Source organism: Pelophylax lessonae (genome assembly GCF_965119305.1).
Source record: "Pelophylax lessonae genome assembly, chromosome: 6".
Lineage (NCBI taxonomy): Eukaryota > Metazoa > Chordata > Amphibia > Anura > Ranidae > Pelophylax > Pelophylax lessonae.
The window spans coordinates 211,121,622-211,133,963 of record NC_138773.1 but is presented as its reverse complement, the minus strand read 5'-3'; the positions used below and the strand labels follow the sequence as shown (position 1 = coordinate 211,133,963).

The window sequence follows — 12,342 nt, the reverse complement described above, 5'->3', positions numbered from 1 at the left end:
GGTCCCAATATTGATCCATACATGGCCAGATTAAGGCCCATGTCACACTTGTGATCCTATTTCTGATGACAACTTGCCATCCACAGGATTGTTGTGCAGGGTAGGGCAGAGAAATAACCATCTACGTGCAGAGTCACTCCCTTGGCGAATGGATGAGCGAGGTGTTATTTTGTTATTGGCGAGTAACATTCTGCAGTATTTTCATCAGCGGGGGAGTGACACCTTACTTATTCACCCAGCTGCAGAGCAACCTATGGTGGTCTGGAGCTGCAGAGTTTTCAAGAGGGATCATTGACGAGAAAACACCCTGCAGAGCATGATGGACCCTTGATGTTTTTACAGAGGTGTAACTAAATGAAGAAGGCCTTCTAGCACGATTACTTTGACCATACTGCTTATACCTCACAATACACAACATGGAACAGTTGTGTACTTTTGAGCAATAGAGCTAAATTTTACAAAAAACAAATCTGAACTCTCCCAAAAGCATGTGGAAAAATGTGTTATGGCCTGATGAACCCAAGGTTGAACTTTTTGGCAATAATTCCAAAAGATATGTTTGCTGCAAAAACAAAACTGTGCTTTACCAAAAGCACACGATACCTACAGTGAAGCATGGTGGTGGCAGCATCATGCTTTGGGGCGGTTTTTCCTCAGCTGGAACAGGGGCTCTAGTCAAGGTAGAGGGAATTATGAACAGTTCCTATTGAGTACATAGACATAACCGTTCAAAGAGTCAACACATAATGTTATTGACAGCTGTAGACCCTAATAGTCGATCACCCTTAAGGGCAAGAACAAATATACAATATGACCACGTGATCTCTTGGAAGCCAGTACATTCCCCTTGGAAAAGACAAAACAGTATACAGACATTTAATTAGATACAGTGGATATATCATTTATCCAACCTCCCCACACCTTTAAAGGTCCTTATTTTGTGATGAACACACTTCAACAAAGGTTAAATACAGGATAGAGCAGTTGTTTCCCCATGCAACATTCCCTACTTCTACTGCTAGTCATTTAGACCGTGTCTGTACTTGAAGTATTTTTTTATCTACACAAGAAAGACCATTTGCTGGTATAAGGAAAATGTGGTAAAAGCCCAACTTGAAAAGAACTGATATTGCTTAGAATGTGCATAAAATCATTTATAAAATACAACACATATGGGCTGTCTGGACAGATTCAGAGTAGCAAAAAATCTCAATCATTTTGGTGAAGATGTTCAACTGGGAGAAATACTGTATGTGTCAACTATTGTAGACTGTACACTTAAACACCTATATTTTAACATTTGAGCTTATGGATAAAATGTGGTAACTTCAAATTATACACTAGGACGCATATACTTGGCATTTGTGGTTGTGCATAAAATGCACCCATTGTAAAATGTACACTATGACCTCTAAACGTTTTAGTTTGTGCTTATGGATAAAATCCAAGGGCTGTACACTAGGACCCCTATACTTTTCATTTGCCCCTTTGGATAAAATGCAGCCACTGCAAACTGTACACAAGAACCCTTCTAATTGACATTTGTGCTCATGGATGAATGCAGTCACAATTGACTATACTGTAGGACACCTACAATATACTTGGCATTGTGCTTATAATAAAATGTCACAAATTAAAGCCACAGTGGACATTATACTAAAACCCTATACTTATCATTTGTGGCTATGAATAAATTGATGCCTCTCTAAACTATACTCTAGGACCCCTATCTTTGTAATATTGGCATATAGATGCAACTCAATCTCCGTAGCCTTTATTGTGAGAAACCTATCTAAAAGCACAAAAAACGAGAGAGAGAGAGAAAGAGAGATACACACACACACAAACCCCACCGACTAAGTGTAGCAAGTTTTTTTTTAAAAGTTGAAATAAAAAGGAAATGTTCATTCATAATGTCTATATTCCAAAAAAGCACAAGTAATCTAGACCAGCAGGTGACAGCCTATCCACAGCAGAGTTTAATATCCCCTGGAATAGCCTCTTGTCCTAGAATCAGCTGTATACCAGGCCAGGGATCTGGAGGACGTGATGAATGACGTCACAAATGAGCAAGGAAACACGTTTCTGGGTGGTGCTACCCCTTTATCTAGCCTATCATGTGCTGAGCTGCATCAGAATATATAAACACTCCGGCCGCCATTTTGAAGAAGCTGAAAACCGGCCAGTGCCACTATCTTAGTGTAGCCCACATAGATTGAGCTACAGGTGCCATTTTGAAGAAGCTCAATGGGCCGGAGCCAAATTGGCAAAGAGCAAATAAAAAAAAAAGTTATTAGTGTAGCCCAGAGTAGATAAACTAGAGGTTCCATTTTAGATGCCATTTTGGGGAAGGCCAAATGTATTGAGCTATGGGTGCCATTTTGAAGAAGATCAAGGGGTTGGCTCCATATTGCGGAAGGGCAAATGTCATACAGATTATAAAAGTAACCCAGATCAAATAAACTAAAAGCATTTTGGAAGATATCCAATGTGACATTGGGACACCTAGGCTACAGGACATTGAGGTATAGCGCCATCATCATTTTAGAGACATAAAAAAGCTAGTGCATTCCAAGCACCATTTATAGGTGTAAACAGCAGTGGGTCCAAATTGGAGAGGAAAAAACAGGAAAAATGCACACACACGGTTTTTACATACAGTATACTGTGGGATACTTTTACTTGGCATTTGTGCTTATAGATAAAATGGAGCCACTGTAAACTGTACACTAGGACCCCTATACTTGGCAAGTGGGTTAAATGTTTTAAGTAAATGATAGAGAGTTTCCTTTAGAGCGACAAAACTCCTGTACACAAATATGACCTGAAGTGACCGTATGCCAGGGATGTTTTTTTAGCTCAAGCTATAAATCAGCAATGGAATACCTGTCCAAGTTTTTTTTTTTATGTAGTCACTTCTGAGTTTTCTTTAGTTTTTGTAATCATTTAACATGCATGGTAGCCAAATGGATGCAGTTCATGTACAGAAATAGTGGTGCTTGTTCCTCACTGAACTTTCCAGTACCCGTGTTGGATGCCTTGTCCATTTAGAACAAGGAAAGGGCTGTCTTCGAGTATAGTGGATAGCAGCACATCAAGATCAGAGCGTTAACTACAAATAACTCATACCATGAACCTCAGGGAGATCCTCTTCAATTGCTTCTGAGGCCTTAGCTGCCTCTTATCTCATAAACTTCCCACTGGGGATTTGCTTCGCACCCCTCTGTTATAGTTTAGGTATGGCCCCTGGCTTACACTGCATGAGCCCTTATTGCTTGTGTAAATGTGTCAGTGCTAAAATACATGATGGATACATGCAATAAGGGTTGAGATGTACAACCTTTATATGGGATACAATTAACCTGCTCAGTACCAGGTGATCCTGTAGTGCTTCGAAACAAAGGTCTCATGAAAGGCACGCTTCTGTTTGATCTAGGTTGTGTTAAAGTAGGTGGAAAAAAGATGGTATGCACTTTTGTAGACATGTGAATGATAGTTGTGTTCTAATTTTCTATCTAGATCTGTAATTTTTCATTTGTTTGTACAGGGTTATGAACTTTTTTTGTCAACACATAAAAATGAAATGTCATATTCTTGATGAACGAGATTTTTTCTCTTTTTTTTCAATTAGACACAACCCTGAACAAGAATCCTTGACATATTCATATCTTGCATTACAATCTATTAAAGATAAATAAGGGATTTTTTTTAGCTGTACTTTACAGATGAATTTCAGTATTTGTTCATCCTGTTCCTGAGATTGGGAGCCACGTTTCATTGGGACAACCCTACATTTCTGTATTTTTTTCATCCTGTTCTTGAAATTGGGACCACCATTTTTTTAATGTGAACCTTTTTCCTCTAGGGCTTGTTCACACCAGCGGTCATAATATACTGCTACGCTATTCTTTTTCAGCACGCACCACTGCAGCGCAGCGGTGTGAACCGAACGAATGGGTGATAGGACAGATTTCCTTGTCTATGCACCCAGGCTGTGTTTGGCAAGGCTGCCCTTAACCCAGTGCATCTGGTTTGAAGGTGCCCTTAAACCATTTAATTTATTAATACCTGACATTTTTTTCAGATATATAGTCATGCATAAGTGAATGTAAATTACACTCGTGCCAAGTATAATATGTGAATAATGTGAAACCTTATTAGAACAGCAGCTGTTTCAAACCATTATGGTTGTGCAAATACTTTCCAAGATAATCGCAAGATCATGCGAGCAACAGCGCATATTCCAAAGCAATGTGTATCTATATACAAATATAACCTTTAAAGTGCTCTGTGCAGTGATGAAAATGATGTGAATAAATAAATATCACAAAAAAAATTATTATAATAACTATTGCAATGCTAATGTTAATCTCAGCAATTTGATCAACAATAATGCATTCAAAAAGACCTCAGATCTCATACAGTAATATAAACTTGATTGGTGAAAGTGCTATACTCCTAAAGTGCTCAATGTAATGGTGACAGTACATGGGTATATATATATATATATATATATATATATATATATATATATATATAAAAAAATTCAGTTCAATTTCTTATCACAACAAAAAAACCCTTATAGAGAGTCCAGCCTACTCATGGTGTAGTAATTAGAAAATGACAATGTTTATTCAGATATGCCCCAGTAGGTTATACAGATCCATAAAGCTATGCAAAAAAAATGTAAAAAGCAGTAAAACAAACTCCCGTGCAGCTACCCACACTAAACGAGGGAGCCGTGCCTCACCGGTAGCGCCTGTCTGGGTGTGCGTTCCAGGCTGAAGCACAAGAACGTAGTAACGTGCCTGTCGGCTTGACGCGTTTCGTCATAGAACTGACGTCATCAGAAGCCAACACTAAGTATTTTCTTATTTAACTGAATTCAGGTTTTGGAGGCTCTGCTTTTTTTTTTTTTGTCACAATGTAAGTGGTATAGAAGTTATAGTCTTCTTCTTCTATAGTACTTTTTATAGTCAGATATGTATTTTTTTTTTTTCTTAGAATTCAAAAAGTGCCATCCTCTATGAATGATAAAGATTATCAAATTGAAACAAAAAAAGTACAGTGGTGTGCTGCTATTGTATATACTCATTTACTTTAGGAAAGAAAGGGATCCTGTTGGCCTAATGCCTAGAACACACAGGGCATTGGCTGGTTCAATAGAAACTGTCCGACATTCGGCCCCTTGTGTATGTCAGACAGAAGCCGGCCGTTTGGCCAGCTTTTGTTGGATGAGCATACTGGATTACCAGCAGCTGACCAACTCCTGATCAGCCAACCAATGGCTGAGAGCGTTGATCAGAGTGTTCTGGCGAGGTGGGGCCCCCCTGTCAGAACACAACAGCTCAGCAGGGAAGATCACTGTAATAATGTCAGATCGTTAGTACAGCGGTTCCGACCAAAGCTGTCAGGTTTTTTCGTTCAACCCAGCAAAAAAAAACTATTAGTGTGTACCAGGCTTAAGCACCCCCGACTGGTAACTACAAGCTGTAGGTCTGCATGTAGTGATTCTATTCTGGGAGTACAATATGTTCAGGTATCCATTGGTATTCCTCAATGCAAGTAAAGTTGAGTTCTGCTGTATCTTCCTTTGGATGGTTTATCTATTGTATAATCTCTCAGTTTTGTTTAGAGAACAAATGTTTATCTTACAAAAATTGATAATTTTCTAAGGCTGTGCAGCAGTGCAACTAACTAGTTCAATATGTTTCATTGTCCTAACTGTTTAAAATTGGTAAGAGGTAAAATGAGGTGCTCCAGGTCACTGCACTTTACTCTCTATCCTAGCTCTTTGCACTGACTACTAAACCTGTATGCCTTCATTACCCTGTGGAACTCTTTCAGTAAGGTTGCAAAACATTTTCCTTTGAATCTATTGAAGTATTTAAAAATTGTTTTCAAACTTAGAAAACAGAGCTTTTTATAAATATATATTTAATCTTTAATTCTCAATCATTTTATTCTGGACCTACTTGGACTTGAGATCCTGTGTGTAACCAAGTAATGCAAAGCGTATAACAATTCTATTCTTAGGGCTGCCTTGCTGCCATACATGGCTCGAATTATGGCACCACTCGGCTTGACAAAAATTAAAAGTTTAATCAACTTTTGTGAAAGTGACCAAGTAGAAAATTGTGCAACCAAATGCAGACACTGTTCTGGTATTTTGGCAAATAAACAGGTATTTTTTGCACTTATCAAAAATATAAAACAATAAACTTCCAAAGAAATATATAGTAGACCAAAATGGATCAAATAAGAGAAGTTTATTTTTAGCATTTACATACACTTCAAACATTCAAGAAGGATTTTTAACCTAAGTAACTCCTTTGCTGTCTTAATGTCTGTAACAGTTAGTAAAGACAGACAGTGCCTTTTATTGCAGGAAAACGTTGTTCTTTGTGCTCAGGTAATCAGGTGAGGGTGCAAAGCCAAAGAAGTATTGTGAGGCTGTATGAGATACCTTATCAGGGCCCGAGCACACACCCTTTACCATCTTCTGTGATATGCGGCCAATCTGGGCTTTAAAATTGGTTAATGACTGTGGAATCCACGGAATGTGACAGCACTTACATGTTTTCTATTGTTTACTGAAACATCCACCATCCCAGTACAGCTGCTATCAGACCTTATGAATATAGGAAGTCACTAAGAAAAGTACAGCAGCATATTATTTGAACAACCTATAGGGAACTTCAGATCAGTTGGGCGTACAGGGTCAGCCCAGCCTCTATCAATAAGTAACATCAGCACCTTTCTAACATCAGATTTCTTTTATGTGTTGCAGTATAACTAAAAGCAATCCTTTTTAGTTCTGGGTAGAGTTGAGAGTAATTAGAACACTGGTCAGGTTTGAACAAACACATGTCTGTTTATATTTGTGACCCTTCAGGAAAAGCTGTTTAGAGTAAGGAGCTCCTGATGCTGTTTTGTTTCGAGCTTTCAAATAACTAAATTGCAACACCCACAATGCATTCAATCAATTCCAAGCATATATAAATACTCCATGTATTCCAGATATGTAAATATTAAAAACAATAATTCAATGCAAATTACATACATTTAGCACAAATAACTACATCTGTGCTGATATCAATTTCCTTTCTTGTACAGTTACTTACCTTGGTATCATTTACATTTAGGCTCAGTACGCTGTCTCTGCAAATATTACAGCAGAACTGCAGGTTATAAAAACACACCTTTAACCTTTTTTTGTATTAGATAAAAATCAATCATCATTTATACATAGAGTTAGCATTAGTACCTGAATTTGTCCGAATACTAGACTCCTGTAATTCCCAAAGTATCTTTCAGACAAGTAGAGAAAGGGTCAGGTTTGTATAACTTAGCTGTCAATCCAACACTGAACAAGCTTTCGTTATTTTGCTGCTACCCATTCATTGTCCAATCAATCACCTTCTCCTCTGACACTGTAAGTCTCTTACGCATCCCCCCAGGTGTCCTAGAAGCACAAGATACAGTAATTCCGCACCCTTCATCCACTAGTGCAGCCTTTCCTTTAGAGAAGCCCTTACATTGATGGTCAATGGGAAAAATGCCACCCTTACCGTCAACTAAAAAGTTCATTGGTGTCATGCAGCTGGCTATGCCATGTGGTAATGGATCCAGAACTATAAAGGCAACATCTAAAGCAGTGGTTCTAAACCAGGGTTCAGTGGAACCCTAGGGTCCCTCCAGAGGTTGCTAGGGGTTCCTTGAGCAATGAGCAATTTCTGCCTCTCAGATAAGTTCCCCTAACACCATTCATCTTTTTAGCTATCTGGAAGAAGGTAACTATTTCCAATGTCCACAAGTGTAAGGAGCATTCATCCCACTGACCATCTCACTAATGTATCATGAGCTGTAAATATAGTAATTTTTAGTAGGGGTTTCCTGAGACCTGAAAATTATTTCAAGGGCTCCTCTGTGTTGAAAAAGTTGAGAAAGGCTGATCTAATGGGAGGTCAATTACTTATAGCTCAAAGAACGTCTATCATTATCTGGGGGAACTCCATAGGAGTATGTAGACCTCTTAGGTTGGTGCCAATAGCATCTCTTACCTTTCAGTCTGTTACAACTGTGCAAAGAACAGCATGTGTCTGTATCTGTCTCATTGCAATCAAAAATAGAGATATCAGTTTTTGGTGGAATTATTTGTTAATATTTAGTTACAGCGCAGTGTTTACTGATCTGCATGGACTGATGAACTGTCATAGTAGTAAGCTCCTAGGGTTGATCCACATATTATAGAGAAGTTGACTGGTACTCAGACCAAAAATTCTCTTCCAGGTTAAAAAAAAAAAAAAAAAATGCAAGGAAACATGTATTGGCTGCTTTTGCTTTCCTTCCCAAGGTAAACATAAATACTTTAGAGTTTATAACCTGTACTCATAGACATTTGTCTTTCTACCTCATTCTAATTTGTATAATCATAATTCAAGATCCTATGGATACAGTTCTGTCTGTTACAAGTTTATTAGTCAAGGAGAGTTACTTCAAACTAGTTCTTTCATTTAGAGATTTACTTTACTGTCACCACCCAGCAGTAGTGTATGGGTTTTGTTGCCCAAGATCCCCATCCAATTGCATCTCTGTTCACAGTGACATGTTACATTGTAACGCAAGGCTGCGTTTGGGACTGTCAGCAAGTTTTGAAAGCGTGGATTAAATATTTATTGTGGCCATGGAGCGCAGAGAGGGTGGTTGGAGCTATAGCCAGCTGGTAAGAGATGCCAGCTTACTCTAGAGAGCAGCACTGTGTTACAAGCAGGAGGCGCACGCTAACAAAATGTGGCAACTTAACCCTCTGGTAGCCAGCAAACTAAGTGCCCTGACATGCTTTTCAAAATGAAAATTAATTTATGTGCAATCAATGAAAATAATACAGCTGTGCAAATATTTTACTATAATTATTTCCCTTTACTATGACTTCTCCAAGCGAAACACCATCTACATACCTACTACAATGTACAAACCTGTGTAAAAACGGCAACATGAATCGCACTGACTATGTGAAGGGGGAGATTTACTAAAACTGAAGCACACAGAATCTGGTGCAGCTGTTCATGGTAGCCAATCAAATTCTAACTTCAGCTTGTTGAATTAAGCTTTGGCAAAAAAAAAAACTTGGAAGCTGATTGGTTTCTTTGCAGATTTTGCATGTTCCAGTTTTAATAAACTACCCTATTGCAACCAGTTTGATTTCAGTTCATTTCAGTTTACTAACAGTCATATCTTTCCATACTCTACACATTTAATAGTAGTATTAAAAGGCAATACCATATCTAACTGAACTATTGAAAGCAGCTGAGCTTTGGAGTTAATGTTTACAATTAAATAATCATAAAATTATAAATATATGTAGTTAATTAGATATTTATCCAAGCAATCATTTTATTTCAATTTAAAATAAGTGACTTGTCAAATTACAATTCACTTGTTTAAAAAGTTGACCATTTTTTTGTATAAATGACCCCATTTTGTAGCCTGAATTCATAAAGTATGCAGTGCTAAACAAGGAACCTGTTCATGCTGTCTAGGAAATATAGGAAATACTAATACCTGCTTCATTTTCATAAATGATTGACTAATAATCATAGATTTATCCCTGATTATCATTAATAACCACCAAAATATACGCAATTAAAAAATGGCTGTGGCATATTCAATTTTAAAAAATGATTTATGGTGGTAGGAAATTGACATTTCTGTGCTGAAAGAGCATTTTTAATCAGGTTGCTAAACAGTACACTTGTATTGTGTGTAAATCTCAAATACATTTATATAACATAGATAGTAATTACCATATTAACAAAAAGCTGCACAATGACATTTCTAGTCCTACCCAGGACATTGCACTGGCCTTCTGCATTATAATCTTTGTTATTATAATCTTTGTTGCACAGACCTGGCTTGGTTAAAGGATATGTACATTTTAATAATGAACTTCTCTTGTTTGGTCCCTTTCAGTCTGTTAAATATACCATTTAAAAATGATTTGTTATATCTGTTCAATATATGCCATAAATACAAACTGATCTTACCAGAAATCTTGTGAGCTGATAACTTCCTGTGCTCTCTGCCTGTGCTACATTCATATCAGTTGGAACTCATCCCCTCAACTGCAAAGAATATTCAGAGAAATGTGTACAATAAATGACACACAGACTCTCATGAAAAGTTTCTCTATACATAATTAACAAGTTATAAAAAAAGTTTTAGATGTCCTTATAAATTGCAATGTAGGAGCCAGCAAGGTTTGGTTTAAAGTAATATTAAACTCGCAAGGTATAATTGCCATTGGTCATTATGATAATGTATATTCTTCATGCCTTTGTTTCTAATTTGTCAACAAAGAAGCCTGTAGTCTTTCCATGCTGGTTCCCATCTCCATAGAATGATCTGTGGGAGGAACCTCTCACAGTCCGATGGCGCATGCTCTATGGGGGGAGAGATTTACTAAAACTGGCGCACACAGAATCTGGTACAGCTGTTCATAGTAACCAATCAGCTTCTAGGTGTTCTTGACAAAGCTTAAAGTGTTACTAAACCCACAACAGTAAAATCAGTTTGTATATGCAGTAAAGCATGCTTGGTATACTCACTGTGGAACCTAAGGGGTTAACCCTCTGCATTGTGTAAAAATGTGTTTGATCCTACCTTCTATGAACCTACCCTTCATTTACTATCCCCAATCCATCTACTGATAGAACAGAGCCTAGGAGGCACTCTGCACATGCTCAGTTTGGTGTATATTGATAGACAGTCTTTTTTTTTTTCTTGGGAGGGTGCATGTGATCAGCACAGGGCCAATCGGTACTGTCCAGACAAGAAGTTAGGGGTCATGCAGCCTCATAGGACAGTCAGAGGAGAATGAAAACTCCTCCTACAAGCTTTAACCAGTGCTCGGCTGGACGCTGATAGAAGCTGATGAGAAAAGATATTTAGCAGTTTATATTTACTAAAATAATTCCATTTCATGTTCTGTGTACTGTGGCAGACTAGATATAGTGAATGCAGGGTCCTAGATTTAGTAACACTTTCAATGAATAGGCTTAATTTTGAAGCTGATTAGTTACTATGAACAACTGCACCAGATTCTGTGGGCTCCAGTTTTACTAAATGTCTGTTTGTATGTCATCTTAGGCCCCTTTTACATGGGCTTTCTGATCAGTTTTTCAGGCGAACCCTATGGAGCAGCGGGTGTTAGCAGTGACATATCCGCTGACACATGCTGCTATTCGATCCAATCCTGTCCATGAAATCCAGATGGATGGTATCCCTATTTTCCATCTATCTGGAGGATCAGATTGGATGGGATTGGATGAAAGTGGAAAGGCGTTTCGTTTTCATCCGATCTTCCATAGAGGAGAGCGGGGATCTGACAGCTCTGTCTCTGCACAGTGAGCAGAGACGGACCTGTCATCCACCTGCTCAGCGGTGCTCGGTGGATCGATCCCCACTGAGAAAAACAGAGTCCGCTGGGTGGAAAGCCCGTGTGAAAGGACCCTTAGGAAGTCTCATCTATCTTCCCATGTCCACACAGCGCTAATTACAACTGAAGCAGTCACATGACTTATAAAAACACTTTTGGAATAGAAACAAATTAAATAATTCATATCACTAAAGATTTTTTTAAGGCTTCACATAAATCATTTAAAAGCATTTGTGTATCATTTATTGATGTTTATGTGTGGGGAACCAACAGGGAAGTGATGCCTCCAGCAATCATCCATTTATCCCACTACCTAGTCATTAGAAACATGTTGGCATGGAGGAGGAGGGAAGGAGGAGCTTTTAGGGAGGGAGGGCTCAATTATGACTCTACAGTCACATGGGCTGCCTAGATAGGGGAAAAAAGAGGAAGTGAACGGCTTCCCTGGTCCCCGATACTTGAGCATGCACAGTAAAAGTGGCAAGGCCAATCCATAGGATCTCATGCTGCAGTGGAGAACAAGGAAGTAGCACCTACAAATGGCAGAATCAACAAGATATTTATTGCATAAAATGATTGAGCTAATGCTTAAGTCATTTTGTATACAATGCAAAATAGCATGCAAACACAGTTTTAAACATTTTTGGCTTAATAGCACTTTAGGCTGTGTGATTGCTTTGTTAAAATGTGTGTGTGCCCTTTTCACAGAAATACAGAATTAGTATTATTACTGGGTTATAAATAATGAAAATAACTTGTTTTTTTCTTAACACAGTACTTAGTGTGAATGCACTAGGGTTTATTTAGTAAAGGCAAATGAATGAGGTGAAGCTGCTGACTATTATCAGGGCCACCATTAGGGGGGGGGGGGGGGGCAGCCTATACACATGTAATGGGCCCAGGCA

The 12,342-nt window shown here is 38.3% G+C and overlaps 1 protein-coding gene across 4 annotated transcripts in view; it reads left to right on the top strand.

Annotated features, from left to right (window-relative positions):
• Positions 1 to 12,342, top strand: part of SATB2 (SATB homeobox 2) — a 289,250-nt gene that overhangs the window by 241,276 nt on the left and 35,632 nt on the right. The gene's annotated exons all lie outside the window — the stretch shown is intronic.